This window comes from Lampetra planeri, chromosome 35 (assembly GCF_965212315.1).
Source record: "Lampetra planeri chromosome 35, kcLamPlan1.2.h2, whole genome shotgun sequence".
NCBI classification, from domain to species: Eukaryota; Metazoa; Chordata; class Hyperoartia; order Petromyzontiformes; family Petromyzontidae; genus Lampetra; species Lampetra planeri.
The window spans coordinates 11,135,251-11,154,459 of NC_136141.1; the positions used below are offsets into that span (position 1 = coordinate 11,135,251).

Consider the following 19,209-nt stretch of genomic DNA (forward strand, 5'->3'; position numbering starts at 1 on the left):
TCTGGAAAAGCGATGAAGCGTGGCCTCTGCATTACCAAAGGCCTCCCGCATAAGAAGCCGTGCCCTCGGGAGCCCCATCGCGCCACTGTTGCAGCTCATTACTCAGAGGCGCAATCAGTCGCACGCGGTGGCGTGGCCGCCCGATAAAGACGAATGTCCTCACACCGGCCTGCCTTCCCCTCACGCTGTGGGGGGAGGACGCCTCTTCTCCCGTGCTGTGCCAATTGACCGGGATGAGAGCCTCATCCTTTCTCCTGGCTCCCCATGATTTCCTCAGCTCCTCTGCCCTCAGTGTGACTGGAGCTATGGGCGGTCTTAATATCAGCGATACGAGTTTAGTGCATTTGCTGGTATTTGCGCCGTTCTGATAGCGTGAGGCTATCGCGAAGGAACAGGGGCTACTGTAATTTAATAGCAGGGGACGATGTTGCTATGGGTATTCCCAATTGTCATGTTTAAAATTTGACAACATTTGGCAAGATTTGGATTATGGCTTAGGTGCTCGATGGCTCGCTATTTTTCGATTTACGTCTCAGGATCTGTACCGCCCACTATGAAGCATAACGGCGGAGTGGTTCACGATTAATACACACCGCGAAAGTAACCAGGTGGGCCTGTCGGTCTAGAACCACGAACCTCTGCGACAATCAGAGAACACGCGATTGCTGGGCTATGTCACCGGCAGTACAGCGCGCAAGAGGCAGCGATATCACTCCCTGGCCTCAGGGTCTTGGAAGTACATTGATCGGTACTGTATATAAATTAGAGCACTGTGGTGCGATAGCGCCCCATGTAGGTCTGTGTCAACATTCAAAAGTATGCCCTGCTCAAGTAAGCAACTGAAGCCGTGCTCATCTCCGCTTTACAGCCCTGAGCCAGTGGTGGAAACTCCATGTTCCTATGGTGGGGGTGAGTGTCATCCATAGGACAACCACCGTTGTCGTCGCCAGAAAGTGGTTCTCATATTGACCCCATTGGGATGATAGGCCCCGGTGCCATGTAGGGCGGTAGATTCTATTTTCACATGGCATTGACTCAGATTGTTAAACTGTTAATGGAGATTTATATGGTAATATGTGTGGTGTGTTCATGGGATACATGATGTTATTAGTGGCGTCTATTGTCTTGTGCTCACATAATCTACATTCACTTCGTATTGGGCAGTACAGCGTAGTCACGGTTGTGTGATCTATATGTATGTGTTGAATCAGTAAGCCAACAAGTACTGTGAACGTGTACACATGCACGTTATGCGTGAGTAATGGACGGAAGGTTTCTGTATCTCGAGAGTCGGGTCTGTGACTCAGAGCCAGGCTTAACAAAATCCATACTTTCCGTTTGGACTCTTTCCCCTAGACGTCTTAAGCTAACAGAAAACATGTGAGTAACACGTACATTAAATAATAATATAATATACATACTTGTTCATATATTTACACGAGTGGTGGGTGAAACTTTTTTGGTAAACGGATATTAAAATATTGAACTACAGACGCAATAGTCGAGTTCATAAGCGTGCTGTAAACACTGACAAATAGCGGTGTTCCTGCATTCATCAGGGAAAGCCTTAATCACCGGGCTTCCATTTAGAAGTAAGAGAAACATTTTATTCAAGTCCAAATGACCAAGGTTTTATTCCATCGGGATAATAGGAGTTTCAGTTGACCGCTTTGGGGGAAGGCATAATAGGAGTGGATAAAGGGGCACGGATAAGTGTCTTCATCTTGTTCTATGCGAAGATTTTTTAAAATCTAAAACAATCCAGACTTCTTTTGAAATTATTTGACCAAATTTTCCAAATGCAAAAACAAAGACCCGAGTGAATTTATCTGCGATAAAAGATTTAAAGTGACTTTTGTATATGCAATATAAATGCCAAAATGAATCTTCATTCCTCCGTGTTTATACGTGGCTAAGTGTGGTTATGAGTCTGGCCGGGTGGTGCTTGCGGTGAGACTGCTTGATTCACCCTGAACGTCGTGAGTTGACGTCCTGGTCAGGAATTGCCTCCCCACAACATCCCTCTCCCCCAGTTAGTAAAATGAATGCTGCACCATTTCGTGAAGATTCACCAGTGGCCCCCCGATGCAGAGGTTGGCCCCTGCTGCCATAGGATCGTGAAATGTCCAAGTGATTCGGGGAATTCCACAGAGATCGGTGCCGCCCCAGTGATAAGACAAACAAAGCCATGCAATGAAACTGGCATGAGCCAAACATCCTCGTGCTGGAAAATTCACTGAAAATTACTCGGTTGGTATTACACATAGCAATACTGCAAAAAGTCGGCAGGACTCCTGAAAAAGTATCTTGAGCCTCTGAGAGGCGTTTCTGGGTGAACGAGTACAGTATAACAAAAGTGATTATTCAAATAATCGTGATAAGACTGGGTACTTGCCAGCACTGTACAGTGTTCCATAAAGTAGTTACATTTACTACACGGGTGCAGTAAGAGTTATGTCCAAGCACTGTATCACATTTATGCAGGTAGAGGAAGTAAGACGTGATATTAATAGATGCCGCAGCTCTGCGACCAACGCGGGTGGTGGTGGCGGCTTGTAAATAACATTTGCTCATGCTATAATTTCCATCGCCAGTTCTGTAAAAACGGATTGGGCGCTGGCATTTTGTGGAAGAAAAACTAAAAATGATTCATGATTGGTTGAGAAACATTTGAAGAATTGCAGTATTTTTTTATTATTTTATAGAGATTTAAAGGGAATATAAAATGACTAGTTTTTTTCGATGACTCGTTTGGGTTTGTGATTCTGTTTTGATTTAAGCCGATATCTGGATTCATTTTTACAGACCAATGAAACGCAAAACCATTACTTAATACCGTTTGAGGTAATGAAATAGGAAATTGACAGTCTGCCTGCTGGTCGGCATGTTTAATTCATGTGTCAGGACAGCGGTTGCCAATGCATACAGATCACAATGCAAAGCCAACAGCCAAAGCATAGTTGCTCCCATTTCTGAGGCCAAATCAGATTAAAATCATCACTAAATAGATAAGCAGACAATACGTCTTCGCCGTGTATCTGTTGCTGCACATAAATAAAAGTATTTGTTACACATCCTATCAGCCGCTTGCCCTTTGGAGGAGTGCATTATTTAAGCAGCTTTGGGTTCAACGCAAGCAAACCCTGGGGCCAGTTTCGACAAACAGGTATCCCTCGATTTACGAAAGGGATGCGTTCTTCAAAAAACACGCTCAAAACGACATTTCGTAAATCATTGTAACCTAAAAATGTACACCTAGATCACTTTTCACAATACAAATAAAAATAACAAACGATTGAATAATAATTTATTTTAAGCAAAAATGACTCCCATTTTCAGGGACCTCACCAAAAGGTTTGCAAATTGGAATGACTGGAAAGGTGATGTGGAGGCATTGCTGTTTCACTGCAGGGACACCGTGACGCTATCACAAATCTGAATCTTTATTTAGACTGCAGAAGGAATCTGATAAACCACAAAGCTCTTTTTCACAGATGCCCAGTAGTGGATGGATGACTCAGCCTCCCGAGTGGCTCTTGTTTGATTTCGTGGCACGTGCTGTATGATGTTTTGATTACGTGGAATATTCGACTTCATTAATCGAAAAATGTCCATAATTTTGGAATTGCGTAAACGCGAAATTTTGTAAACCAAACATTCGTAAATCGAGGGATACCTGGAGTGTCTCATGAACAGTTGCGCTAATGCTGGTCAACTGCCAGGTGGTATAAGGAAAGAGGGACCCTCTTTCAGAAATGGCTCCTAGTTTGACACAATTGTATAATACATGATACAAATGATCAAAAGTGTTGTGAAGAATATAACTATGTAATCAATATCCTTCATTGATCAGTTCGTCAGCATTGGTTATAGCATTGTATTGAACTAATGCTGCTGAAATTATGGCATTCCAGGGGTTGGTTAATGGGGGAAAAAACATGAATTGTCTGCTTATTTATTTTGTACCTTATATTGGCCAGTGATGCTAATGATTATAGTGTTCAAAGCAATAACATAATTTCCCAATGATGTTAGCCATAGCCAGAAATAAAATTCAGGTTATTGGGCTCATAGTGCGTGGACAAAACTTGTGCCAATGCTTCACCCAGAATAAATGAATCTTTGCTAACTTGAATAATGTACTGAAATACAATAAAGTATTGTAATTGGATTGGATTAAAAAAACACAGTTAAGATGCTTATAAAATGTTGATTAGTCATTAATCAGAGATTGATTATATATCGAAATTACCCCAGTGCCAATGAGGTTATGGTGTGAAGGTCACGAAGGTCCAGGCTGTGGGTGTTGGGAGCTCACGCGGTAGTCACTTGCCATGGCTGTGGACCCGAGCTGTGGCGGGCACCACCACCCACGTCTCTGCGTGTGCTCGCGGCCCTGAGCCAACATGGAACTCGTGCGTGCACACCTGTGCTTGCGGCCTCGTAGGAGTCGTCCCTTCTAGCCAAGCTCGCCCCACGTGCCCGGCCAACATCCAGCACGTTTGGCAGGCAAACCGCATTTTCTGGTTCCTCTTTCCCATAATGTTGTGCTGTGGTTTGAATAGTGTGAGGGAGAACAGAACACCACAGAGACGTCATTTGTTCTAGGTTTCGAAGGATTTATTTCTCGGAGGAGTGTTGCTGGGTGGTGTGAGCGATGTCTCTCTCTGTTCGTTTCATGGTTTGTTTGTGACGGGTTCTGGGCCCCGTTATTCCACATTCAATTGACGTGTTTATGGGTGAGTGGGAGGGGGCTCTGAGACCTTGCAATGGCGATGGTCACGTTTTTACAACCATCCTCCCACCACTTGCCCATCCACCAATATTGTTACGGTTTGCGGTTGCAGTTTCATTTAAGAATAAATTCTTAGTTTGTCTCCGCCTTTTTCACCAAGTTAATCGTGTTTTTTCTATTCAATTCTAAATCTAACATGAGCATGTCATGTGCGTGAATCGTAAATTATTGATTTGCATGTGCACGATTCGATTGTGTGTGCCGTGAACTTAAGAATCTGTAGTCGTGGGCGAATCAACGTCATGGTGATGTGGCCGGTGCCTGGACCCAGTGACGCGGTGAAGCCCAGAGACCTGCACACAGTTGCGTTTGATCACCGTCTTGGGTTGATTGAGCCCGTCACTCCTCTGGGATCAATCCAACTGTAATAAAGGACTTCCATGACGACTCTGGACTGGTGTCTTTTATTTAACAGTGTCTGTACAGCTCTGCGCTCTCTCTCTCTCGGTAGTTCTCTTGCTTCCCCCGCTGCCTTGACGATCCGTTTCTGTCCGCTGCCGCGGCACGCCTCACTCTCTCTCTCCGTTCACGCCGCTGGCTGGCGGCGTGCCCGGAGGAGATGAAAAGGAGGAGATGCTGCTTCGCTGGAGGTTCGCCACGTGGTCGTTGGCGAGGAGAGGTAGAGCGGCGATGCAGTCCGGACCCGAGGCTTCCCACACCGACCCCGAGTCCTCTCCTGCCTCCGCTTATATGCCTCCCGGCGGAGCTGAGCTCCGCCTACCACCACACCCCCTGGTGGAACATTCTGGATGGTTCCCGTATATTCCCCGTAGCTCCGCCCGTTACCTTTGGCCTAGATCGAATCCCTACTCCAGGTTGGATACCGGTTACCCAGCGATGACCATGCAGATGTCTCCTGTAACCCCCCAGGTGCCGCTCTCTCATTACACAACTTAAACCAATCGTAATGTACGTTAATACTGATTTTCCCTATGGAGTGACAGGATTCCCACCATGGGAATATGGAATTGTCACTGCTGACTCAACAGATACGATTGGTGAGCAGCATCTCAAAGTTCACTTTTGAGTTTGACATGTAGCTCTGAGATTTGCAATGTATTATGTTGCCTTGCATGAAGCCTGCTCCACACCCACTCTGACACTTTGTAAAGGAAGATAATCGCTTGAGGCAAATATTCTTGCAGGCAGAAAACAAATAAGAGTAACAATACTACTTCTACACACAGGTTATTTCTATGCAGCTAACGTGCGTCACAGCACATGGTGTGATGTGCTATACAGTGTGGATAAGGGGGCAATTGAAATTATTCTGGTAGTAGCTCTGTTCCACACTAAACTAATAAGAGAAAACTAAACTATCTTTATATTACCAGGTAAGGCCTACTGAGCCATATAGCTCTTTTTCAGAAGCAACCTGGCCATAAATGATAGCTCAACGAAGTGGCTTATCGTTTAAAAATGTATTACAGCCAAACACTCTACACGCATGATTCTAAATGTAGAGGGAAAACCCAGAGGACCCAGAGATAAATCTACACGACCAAGGGGATAACATGCAAACTCCAAATATACAGCAGGCGACCCAAGTTAGACGACATAAAACTGTTGATTTGCTTTGGATGGCGAACTACACTTTCAGTTGGCTAAACAAGCGCGAACTAGTGTGTTGGTTAAAATAAATACCGACTCAGGCTCAAGAAGAGATCTTCCAGCGTCATCCCCGCACATGACGGCACGAGGCTGTGCGCACTGTAATCGGGTTTACATTTTTAAATCTAACTGCGTACTGAAAATGTCGGTTTACCAAGTCGCGTTGCTCATAGCCCCCCCCCACTCCACTGTCAGACTTGAGTGACCCAGCACTGCCAACCGAAAATACCAACCATCTCCTTCACCGACTTTCGGAAACATGTTCTTGGGCCGGAAGCCACAGATGTAATTCTTCATACAGGAAACTGTGACTATTGGTGAGTTGATAATGGCAAACAAAATCTTGGGTCTTGCAGCCAAAATATTCGGTTCACTGATTGACTATTTAAAAAAAAAATTCAGGCTTATTTTTTTTGCCCGTGAATGGTTTTCGCATTAAAGTTGGACCCCAGTGAGAGAGGAGGAAATGAAAGCTAATTAAGGGAGGCTTGCTCGAATTTCTACCGCCTGTCTTTGCCAAAGAATGTGTTGATCTAACGTAAGGAGTGCTTCTAGCCGGGTAGTGCTGTATAACAGCCAGCGACAAGCGTTCAAATCCTGGTCAGGGTCGACTTTGCCTCTCATCCTCCCTATTTAGTATCACTGTAAGAAAGAGTGATTGTTTAAGGGGGAACTGGCACCTACAGTAGGGATATGGAATGTATACCACTAGCTCAGTACCACTGTGTTTGAGTGGACACTTTAATAACCCATATGCCAAATGTGAAGAATCATCATGATCAGCCATGATCTATCCACTGCTGGATTAATGTCCGCGAGTTGTCATTATTGCAGTCCCACTGACGAGATGCATATGCTTGTCTCATCCCTCCAGCTCCTCAGAGTTGTCCTCTATGGTGCGATTTCTGCTGTGGATGTCATTCCTCTATCACCACCAGGTTCTCCACAACTGCATTCTGCGAGTTGATAGTCTTCCCTATGTAACGACTGCGTACTTTTGTTGAATAACGGACATTGATGTATCTCGCCTTCTGCATGTGTGCAGAATTGCCAGATAACACGCTGACCTGACTGGGAAGTGGCACTACCATGGCTTTATTTTGTCAACGTGGTACCTATTTGATCAGCTCAGGAGGGCTGGGATTTGAACTGGCAATCTCCAGGTTATAAGCCGCGTGTTGCCACACGCAGCACCTCCCCATTCGATTCAATTTGTGTATACAGTACCCGTTTGGTTAATTTAACCGTTTTTAAAATAGTCATTCACCTCCCATGATTCTCATGGCATCTGCAATCCAGAATGAGCTGTTCTTACATCGTAGTTCTCTTTTTTCCGAAAAATATCAGAGAAACAAAACCTAATCGCAAGCTTGGCTGAGCCAACGCTGCCGTGCTCACTTGGGAAACGTGTGCACGTCACGCCTCCTCCAGGAGAGCAGGCAAAGTATTTTTGGGGCTTTTGTTTATTTATAGGTTTAGGTGGGCGGCTGCATCATTTTTAGATGCAGCATATTTAGTACGTTCACAAAGCCAACAAAAGCGCGAGTCTAACATACAGCGGAACAAAGGTTTGGAAGCGTGTGGAATGATGCTCATGTTCGTTTGGCAGCCCATAGCCACTGGTGGAAATTCTTCTTTCCTATGGTAAAAACTGCTCTCCATAAGATGACCACTCTTGATTTTGCACAAAAAGGGAATTAATTTTGATGAAGCTGGAGGGATGATGGACCAAGCTGATCCCTGATTTGAGATTTGTACAGTACAGGAAGTCCCTCACGAACGGGTTCCTTTCCTGAGACCCGTTCGTGAGTCGGAACACAACACACTATTTCAATTCACATGCAGTCAGTGTTATAATATGTGTTTATGTCTTCTTGGTTCTTTCGGTAAAGTCACGTAGAAGGGAAGTAATAAAATAATAAAAATAAAACATAATAAAACAATTCTCACGACGTTTCGGCCACAACGCAAGCAGCCGTCCTCAGGCGAAGGTTCAACAAAAATGGGAAGCATAGATAAACTCGTAAATAATAAGAAATATTGTACATTTGCATGTAGCACTGTAAACAGTGGCATGGTTCTGTTAGCAAATGGAAGCTCGTTCATAAGTGCGATGTTTGTAAGTCGGGGATGGCCTGAACTTGCAACTTTCAAATTGCAGGTGGACAGGCTCTTACCACAAAGCCAGTCGGCTGGACACGTAATGCAAACATTGGCCAATGAAAGATGAACAATCCAGTTCCACGGTGTGAAAGTGTTCTAAACGTTATCTCATGGTCAAGAGGTAATGGTGAGCAATCTCACGGATGCCACCACTCCTCGCCAGCCTCGCTTACGTGAGGATCTACAGTTTTTACAATGTTGATGTCCAACCTCCAGGGTTCTGCACTTGCTCTATCCCGCAATCTGGCTTTGGCTCTTCCCCTTGGACGCCAACATCCGGTTGTATAATGCAGTTGAACTTTTCCTCGTAAATAAGCACAAGCAGCTGTTTTTTATAGGTTTAGTTTATCCGGCCAAGTTGAAGACAGGTTTATGAATTGCGTAGTGATGAAAGTAACTATGACGTCTGCTATGAAACCCACTGGCAGAGCAGCAATCCTGTGTCTGTAGAAGGCAATGCAGCAAGTAGGCTGCTGACCTGGAGGCTCGGTAAACATTATAAATGAATGATTACAACAGAACAAATACTCGATAAAAAAAACACATCAGCCAGATTAGATAACCTCCAGGGTTTGTAAATCCCACTGCTGCTGGGTTTGTGTAGATGCACGCAGCCCAGAGGCAGTGATGCAGTGTCCCTGCTGCTTTTCTGGCAGCCTGCGTTTCGTTCCCAGCCATGCACATCGGTGACATGTGGTTTATGAACCTGACCTGCGCCTTCATAGGTTGACTCGGCCACACATGAGCAGCGTCTGGCTTGGTGTCCACACTGGGGAGGAGACCATGAATGGCCAGTGGGCGTGGTACTGACCACACCACCTGCCCTCTCACTTTCCGTGCCTGCCTTAATAGGCGCTCGCTAATAGCACCTGTCAACGCTATGAGGCTAAATGAGAAACCTTTGTGTTTATACTGATAATTGCCATTACAGCCCATTGACTATAACATGGAGTGGAGCCCTGTGGAGACCTGGAAAGAGGCGCCCCTGGAGGCAGGGGGTACACGGAGAGAGAGGCAGACTCGTGAAGAGAGAACCGGGTGGAAGGCACGGACATAGAGAGCGAGACAGGGGAGACAGACGGGGAGTACAGACGAGACGGATACACAGAGAGTCATCGATGAAGAGACCAGAGTTATGGAGGCAGACTAAGCTATAAACGAAACTATTTTTATTTTACCAGGTAAGGGCCCACAGCGCTCATTGTCAGAAGCGACCTGGTCACAAATGATAGCTCAACGATGTGTTTTATCGTGTGGATATTTATAGCATCCGAATTACTCTAAACGCATGTTGATTCTAAATATGCAGAGAAAACCCGGAGGACCCGGAGACACCGACCTAAAGAGACAGAAACAAATTTTAACTCCCACTTCCTCTCTTCCGATCTGGCATTCCCCTCGCACAAAGTTGGGGTTTAAAAGAGTCCCAGACTTTGTACTTTTGTTGTTCACCTCAGAATCTGTTACATCGATATATATAAAAAAGGGAAATTCGTGAATGTGTGTCTGTTCGAAATGTTTAGCATACTTCCCGACATGCAACAAACTTGAAATTTGGCACACAATGCAGAAAGTATAAAAATGTACTTTTATGTTTTTTGGTGGGGGCGGCGCAATAATGGATATATTTTGCACGGCAAGTGAGCGGTGATGTCACATCTGTCATGTCACCCGCATGCGGTAGCGTCACGCTGTGTGCCTGCTAACGTCACGCACCCCCCCCCCAGCTGTACTACCCCACATAACAAAGAGTGTCGTGTAGTAAAGCGAGTTATACATGTGTAGGAGCGTACCTCGATATGTGTTTGTTTAGCGTCCTTGAAAACCTGAAAGTGAAAAATCGGTCTGTATCAACGTAGTCTCGCACAAAGAACTCGTATAACCTACAGATCCTTTCGTTAGAAAATATGTACTGACCCAAAACCTACTAAAATTAACACTTTTCAACATACCCGAGATATTTTCATGCACACTTATGGAGAATTATAATTTAGATAATTAAAACAGATACTGTTGACGAATTAACTGACTACATACTGTTGGTGTGAGGTGTTGGGGGGGGTACAGTAGCTACAGGACACTTTAAATCATGGTGGAGCATACAGTAGTTTTAACCCTGGGGCTTGGATTGTAAACCAGGGGCGAGGCTATAACTCAGTGGCCATGCAAAGGGTCTGGAACTGTATAAAACGCACGCACGGACATAAGACAAAACATGCATTTATTTATAGGTATTTCAATTTTTTTTCCCACCCATAAATTATTATTTAGTATATTAAAAAGACAAACCATAAGAACAAAACAAACGAGACCTATGCCGAAAAATAGGTGTACATTCATGACAAATGTAATAACTAATCCTCATAAGTCGAATGTCTGTCCATCAGGATACACCTGTATGTAATGTGTGCATATATACACCCGTGTATATGAGACTTAGGTTTTTACCATAAACCAGTTGTGCCTGAATCTGCCGACCGTGCTTGCCCTGTTGTGGCTCAGTGGTGACGTCAGCTGAGCTTGCCCAGGCTCGGAAGCGCTGGGTGGGATTGCTCAGATTTCCGATCAATTTTAGATGTTTGAGGGCCCAGGCCCTGCCCCTAAGCACCGGCAACATCGTCTCTCCACTGTGTGGTTCGGCATCTCCAGTAGAGGTGGAGCAGAGGTGGGTGATGGGGAGGGTGGTGAGGAGTGTGAGAGAGGAAGAGGAGGTTTTATTGTGGTATCGGCCAGAATTGATGTGACTCAGAAAGTAGGGGACAATTCAGAAGGATCCATGGCGCCGTGAGCTGATGGGGCCTCCGATGGGCCTTCTGCCAGTGAGTCTCAGTGTATCTACCCATGATGCACCCACAGCTGGGAAGATCCATTGTATGTGAGAAGCAAAGTGTATACAATGGTTAATTATTATTTTCTGTGTTGACAGTGGGTGGGTTGGGATCAACCACACACGCTACCCCATGGCTCAGCTGTGGGTGTCTGCCAGGATTTGCACACAGGGCATCTGTGGTGCAAGCTCTTTTCTAAATTATGGCAATTATGGCCATAATTATCATTTAATGTGCTCTTCATCATCCTTTAGTTTTTCAGCTGGAGGATTTTTATTTTGTAATGTAGCCGGTGTTTTTCTCATTTGCACTTTGTGGGTTTTCATGCTCTGCATGTGTTTTGTGTTATTCAGACAGCTGTTTTGCACGAGGGTGGAAGCTGCTAAATAACACCCCTACTGCAGTCTATAAAATGTTATGGGAATGTCAGTGCCGCTCAGGTCCCACAGATTGCGTTTTCCTTCATGCCTGCAGAGCCAAACAAAACATGCATTTTGCAAGTGTTAGGCAGTGACGAAGGGCTTTTTCTGCCACCTTGGGACGGACGGAAAACTCAGTATTTCTGTGTCACTTTCAGTTGTTCCACAATTGAGCCATTGAATGTCACTAATTTCCATTCCCATTGCCTCGGGGTTTATGAGAATATAATGCGACAATTCTCTCTCTGCACTCATTCCAGTTTCCCAGGTCAGCTAATGTCACGGCCGATACACGTAAGTGCTGTGCTCACAAATTTCCCATGAGCTTTGCGTGCGTGTGCCAACTCTTGGCAACTCTTTAGCGCAAACATAAATATTTTTCCTTCGTGTCTCCAATTTGCAATCTTTAATCCTTTGGAGACCAGGGTTTTATTTTCAGGAATTAATGATGCCCGTTGCGCGAAACTGGCAATTAAATATAAACGACGTGAAAAGGCTCTTGCTCATGCATATGACACAAAGGTGTAACTGTGCGATTTTGTAATATCCATCCTGAACCCCAGCTGCATGCGCCTTCCATGGTGAAAACAGAATAACCAGGTCTCGCATTAACATGTGCGTGCTTCATTTGTCATTATGGCAGTTTCCACTGACACTTGGCCAAAAAATTGTCAATTCGCTTATTTCTGGCCATATGGGGCTTAATTTGTGTTTGCAGAAAGGCAGTTGCCACCTTTTTCAGGCAGCGAGCAAAATCAACGTTGCTTTCGAGCCACCTGGGGCCTAATTAATTTGTGGGAAAAGCGGTTTCTGCCGAAATTAAATGACCATACCACTGCTGTTTTATGACATAATTCTTTTATGAGCAGAGACCGTCTGCTCTTGTTAGTCAGAAAAATGGTTTAATCCTCATTATTTACTCGTTTATTCACCGAACGTTGGTGTGAATTAATAGTTACTTCAACACAAGAACTAGAGACTCTGTGTGTGGCCTCTGAAGTCTTACGGCCATCCAAGCCATGTGAGAGAAGAAAGCGTGGTTTGGAAATGAGGTTTGTGGAACACACACTGGTTATGGTGGTGTGTGGTATGCAGGGCAGTGAGGTGGTCCTCTAAGGAGGCAGCACCGCAAGTAGGCTTCGGGTGGATTTTTTCGTGCAATAGTATTTGCACGTTTCACCTCTTGTAACTAAGGATATTCCTTTAAACTTAAAAATAAGCACTTGAAAAATAATTTGGCAGACGTCCGCAGCAGGACCTTGTGCAACGAATATTTTTCTGACAGAATAAGAAGGGCTTTTCAAATTATACAGATGCAGACATTGAGAAGCGTCTGTCTCTACATGTTTTCTGTATGCCCTGCTTGTGTTGGAACTACTACGCAAACACAAAACCCAGGCTTGTGTGTGCCGAGTCATGGGAAAGACGAGACGTGAAAATCAAATCTACGCCCAGGCTGCCCGCCTCGTTTAATAAACTATGACTCAGACACCACCGCCATGGCAGAGCCGTGTAAAGGATGTTGCTATCTGCTTACCGCTGACGTTGTTCAGCTTGGTGCAGTCACTGCTAGTCAATTAATTGACACGAACAAATCTTTAATGGTATGGATTATAAACCACCATTCCACGTGGTCTAGATTCGTATCGCAGTCAGGGGGTCTTTGTTCCCACTCAAACCAGAGCGGAGCAATGCTCGTCTCTGTGGTTGGTCCTGAGCACATAGTGGGGGACCCATTTTGTGAACCCTGAGGGGATGATGTGGACCACCCACCCCAAACAGGATTTTAATTGAGAACCTTCTGAGTGAGTCAACTGCAGCTATCCCTCGATTTATGAAAGGGATGACTTCTTTAAAAAACACGCATGAAACGAAATTTCTTAAATGAATTTAATACAAAAATTAGGAATGTGTTTCGGCCAGTCATTTCAGCTATCCTCGTAACCTTAAAATATACACTTATTTTACTTTTCACAATACAAAAATAATAATGAAGAACATAAATGTTAAAACAATTGCATGATAATTGAAAGCAAAAATTATTTACCTTTTCAGGGAACTCATCAAAAGGTCTACATGTTGGAATAACTGAGGTGATGTGGAGGCATTACTGTTGCACTGCAGGGACACCGTGACGCTGTCGCAGATGTGTAATAGGTTCCGGAGACACTTGTAGAGGTAACTTCTTTATTACAATACAACACTCAAACAGTTCTGATACTCTGTTACAGCCTAGGTACACAGCCTAGGTACACAGCCTAGGTACACTCTGGCTACGCTCTGGGGTCCTCTGGCTACAATTACCCTAGGGGAGGCTACCTGACCCGACCCAGCCAAGGTGCGGGTCTGAACTCGCCCTTACAAGGACGTAGAGCCGGGAGTCCCAGAGTCCCACCACTGGCCCTTACAAGGACAAGCGGGACGAGGGGGTCCAGGGTCCTAAGCTGGCTGGCTGGCGGGTCTTGGGTCTTGAGCTGCGACTGGCCCCGATCGGCCAGGGAGCTGCCCTTTTATGCCTCGTCCCCAATGAGGGGTGGGGTTGTATGCGCCCCCAGATATCCCACAGAGCACACACAGCCCCCCCGTTGGTGGCGCCAAGGGGCTTAACTGTCTGGGGTGCCTGGGATCCTAGCGCCTGGCGCCGAGGGCTTATCTGTCTAGGGTCCCAGAGCCCCCAGCAGCGCCTCCCCCTCTTATGGCATTACAGATGTATGGCGCAGCCTCCCGGGTGCTTCTTATTTCATCTCATGGCGCATGCCACATTCAATTTCGTTTACACAGAAATTTGATTACATTCATCGAAAAGTGTCCATGATAACGCAAAATATTGTACGAACATTTCTAAATCAATGGATACCTGTACTCCATGGTGTTACAGATTGTATTTTTTTGCAAAATCGCCGAGTCCATTGACTTGATGTAACTCATTGAGGATTTGTGGCAGCGGCGGTCATGTTTTGTGGTGAAAGGTCACGCAGGTGAGTCTGTGACGGTGTGAGTCGGTGATGTTTGCAAAAGCTGTGCTGATTATATATTCCTTCAGAGAGCCATCCCTTAATGAGGGGCTGGTTTAAAATGTCAGGGACCATCACCTCAGTCCCTGTCGTGCGAGGGCGGAGCGCTTGTCTCACAACAAAAAGTAAAAATCCTGGGCATGGGTTGACTCGGGCCATCATTCCTTTCCATTACAATTTCACCATGCACCAGGTTCTTATTAAATACATATAAGCAAATTCCTGCAGGGCCACGGAATAAGTGCAGAAAAGGCTCTTTGGGGGCAGATCTCCACCCCCGCCACTTGACTTACTCCAACCTCTACCCAGTACCCCTTACTTTCATCTCTGCACCACGTAAGTACATGTAACGTAGGCTAGTGCTACAATAAGGGTGTGATGGTCCATGGGCACAGACCAAAAAAAATAACTTATTGGTACCATCTGAGGTGGCAAAGTCTAGTAATGATTTTTGTAATCCTCCATGTGTGTGGGACATATTCTGATATGATAACCTTTGCGGAGTGGCAGCTTAGTTGTAGTTACCATGACTTTTATACCCATACCCTATGATAGGCGTCCGGGACGATGAAATGGGCATTATTACTGAAAAACTACCTAGACCAAAGCCAGTTAGGTCACAAACTGGTCTTTATTGGTTTCAATACATAATGAAAAAACAGGATAATAAGTAATACCATAGTGAGGTAAGGGACTATACTCTTTGGTTCTTTCGGTAAAGTCACGTAGGTATAATAAATAACGACGTTTCGGGCGCAACACAAGCGTCCGTCATCAGGTGGGAAAGCATGGTCTGCTGCTGAGGCAGACGGTTTTAAAAGGTTTGAAATGGGTGTAGCCCAAGGGTCATAAAGAAGTGGCCATGGCTAGTGATGTTAATGTGAGAAATTAGCATGTAACTGTAAGATAGGAAAGCGGCCTCCTCGACGAGGGCACGGAAGTGGCTAAGTTAATGTAAGAGATTAGCATGATGTTAATGTAAGAGATTAGCATGTAACTGTAGAAAAGGAGAGCGGCCTCCGACGAGGGAGTGCAACCCAACGAGGCTTCACTGCTAGATCCGCCCAATCACCTTTCCCCCAGATAGAAACCCTACTATGGATAATCCCTGGACTGTATCAGTCTGTAAATTAAACCCCCACAATAATGCAGGAGATGGCACTCTCTTATTACACTAGCAGCAATGAGATTTGAGAGTTATACTTGTGTTCCCCTTCTTATTGCCATGACAGCAAAGTAAGTAGCCGTATATGGCTAAGCTAGACATCTGCTCCAGAGAATAAGCTTTTCAATGATATGCAATTCAACTCGGGTATTTCTTAAAATGCAGAGACAAATTGCGATGAAAGACACTAAAAAACGCTAATTTAAGGCTTTGTTTACTTGGCGAAGTTTGTATAAAATCGTAAAAACTAACTATTTGTAAAATAGAAATGGTTAGTTTTTATGATTTTAATCATATTTCATAACATGCACAAAATTATTAGCAATACCAATAACTTTGTTATTATAACTTTGTTATTGGTAATAATTGTGTGCATGTTATGAAAATTTGCAATTTATAGAAGCAAAATATAAAAAAATATCAATAGACAAACTGAACAAAAAATCATTATTGTTGCCTGTAGTAGCTGGCCTTAACTAATAATCTTAACAGGTACATTAACAATACATTGAGGGTAAAGTTAGCACTTCAGATATCTTTACTAAACAGAAATAATAGAGAACCACCAGTTCTTGCCTCACCTGCCACTAACTGATCATGAGCAAACAAGCTGCAGAAACAGAAGGAAAAGAGATCGCGCCAATCTATTCCAGACTTAACTAAGTCACTGGAATTGAAGAACGAGCGTGAATACATGCAAGAATATGTATAAAATACATGCCTTAGGGACAAACATTCATTTTGTAAATTCTTTATTTCTTTTATTTGCAATGTCCGGGCAAATAGGCGTGATTGCAATAGGTGCAAAAACAGGTTTCCTGCTAGGAACATTAAACAGCTGCTCATTTGGAAAGGTTATCACGTATTATTTTACTTCTGTTGGTGTAACAAATGAAATGGCACCATTGAAGTTTTGCCACCTTGGGTGGTACCGATATCTGGTCTGGCCCAAGGACTATGAGGGAGCATTTACAATTGACTGCCTGGATGTTGAGTGGATAAGAGGTTCTCCGACCAAGTGTCAGATGCTGCTGTTAAAATCCAGGAGCCGTCCCATGATCAGGGTATACGCCTCGCACTGGAACGCCTTCGCGCATTGGTGTGTCTCAGCGCATCTAGACCCTCTAACCTGTGGTCTTTCGGTTATAGTGAGCCACCTCCAGAAGCGGTTTGTTAGTGTAGGCGCTTGACAGCATTCATGAAGTTCGACCTAGCCGTGATCTCGGCCTCTCATGAGAAGCTGAACTGCGGAGCCTAGAGAGCACAGGGGCAGCCCCTGTCCTCTCTCGGCTCCTGAGGGCGATGTCGTTAGCCTGGCTGTAGCGCCCGGTTGCTGATGCAACCCCGGTTGCTGATGCAACCGGGCGCTACTGTGCCTGGTGTTCGATGCCCTCACGAGGCTGCTGTTTGAGCCGATGGTTACAACGTCCAAACCCCTAACCCTGGGAAACCTTTTTTTTAGTAGCTATTACATCAGCATGGAGTTTTGGGGCCTTACACACCTTATTAGCTCACCCTCCCATATATTGTTTTTCAGCCGTATAAGATGGTTTTGACGAAATCGCCTCAATTCTTGTCGAAGGTGGCGTCTGCTTTTCACCATCAACAGGAGTTCCATCTTGCCAACCCTGTGCTCGGCACCCTACGCTTTCAAGAAGTAGAGGGTGCTCCACATCCCTAGATGTTGCCAGAGTCCTGAAGTCTTAGCTACTGAGAACGGCCAACCAACGAGATACAGTGATACCTCGGTTCACGAACTTAATTCGTGAACTGACTCTGGTCGTGAACCGAATTGGTCGTGAACCGAGGCACATTTTCCCATAGAGTTCAATGTAAATCCGGTTAATCTGTTCAGACCTTTTTTTTTGGTTTTTGAAGCACAAAAATATGAAACAAATGACAATACACATTACTGTAGTACTGTACAGTATAGTAATGTATAAAGAGAGAACACTAACCTTGCTTGAGATGACTTCTGGCATGGAGGAAGGCAGGTGGGAGGCGGGTGGGAGACAGTAAGCACTCAAACGGGTGAACTGTACAATACAGTAAGTACAGTATTGTACAGTACAGTAGTACAGTACAGTACTGTATGTGCTAAAAAGCACACCAAAAATCAAAAAGTCACTGATAGTGTCTTCACAGTACCCACAGTACTTCTTTCTGTGTCTCTGCTTCTCTCCACAATCTTCCTACAGGAAGTCACGACCATGTGACAGCCTGGAATTAGCATAAAAATGGCCGCGGCTCCTGTTCGTGAACCGAAGCGGAGTTCGTGAACCGGAGCATATTTTTATGAAATTTTCTGTTCGTGAACCGAGTTGTTCGTGAACCGAAACGTTCGTGAACCGAAACGTTCGTGAACCGAGGTATCACTGTACACCGCAGCTGTCTGTCTTCATCGGCCAAGCTCTAGGGGTCAAACCAGCCTTGACGGTTAGGCTGTCCGTGCGGCTGAGGGAGTGTGGCACAGCATTGCCAACCGTTGGAGGCAACCTGCAAGATGGCCGAGTGGAAGTCGCCCCACACACTTTCTTGGCATTATCAATTGGATGCTTGGATGCAGTCTCCTCTCAGGACGCCACATTTCGCAGGGCGGTTTTGGCGGCAGTCTTGTAGGGAAACCCTGCCCCTCCAGCGGCGCACCAGCTTTTGCACGTGTTGCTAACTTTATAGAATAACAAGACCAGTGGACGGCGACATTGTTACGGAATAAAAATGTACCTCGGTAAAAACTTGTTTTCCAGTTAATGCCACCGTCCACTGTGGAATCCCTACCCATCCATCCCCACGTCAAGTTTCTCCTCAGGAGACCTTGCTCCTAAAAATATGGAGGGTAAGGGATTGGCACCGAATACGCCTCTTTTTGTTTCGGGTTATTGTCCATTTCCACGTCTCCTCACGGGGAGTGCAGCGCGAGGGGTTTCTTCGTGCTCGTCGAGAGGGTGGGGAGAGGAGGTGGATGCCTCCTCTCCGATTACTCTACTCCAGGCTGTCCTTGTGCTATTTTCTGCTGTGTATTTCTGTTTGCGCTTGTGTACTTCTACTCTGGACCTTGTGCTCTGCTCAAGTTGGTGAGGTGTTATGTGTAAAGGTTGGGTTAGGTCAGGTGATGGGAGTGGTTACCCGCTCTCAAAGAGCTTTTTTTGCACGTCCAATTGCCCTACGGCATGTTGTTAGTACAGGTAGACTTCGCGTAGTGCTCGAGATGCGT

General features: G+C 45.1%; 1 protein-coding gene across 10 annotated transcripts in view; it reads left to right on the top strand.

Moving 5' to 3' along the window:
• The window catches only part of LOC144730406 (arf-GAP with dual PH domain-containing protein 1-like), a 50,727-nt gene that overhangs the window by 2,001 nt on the left and 29,517 nt on the right, over window positions 1-19,209 (top strand). Inside the window, exon 2 of one of the 10 annotated variants that reach the window (XM_078611223.1) lies at window positions 13,872-13,994. The exons of the other annotated variants lie outside the window; for them this stretch is intronic. The gene's annotated coding sequence lies outside the window, so the exon portion shown is untranslated. The remainder of the gene's footprint in view (window positions 1-13,871; window positions 13,995-19,209) is intronic. 10 annotated transcript variants of the gene reach the window in all.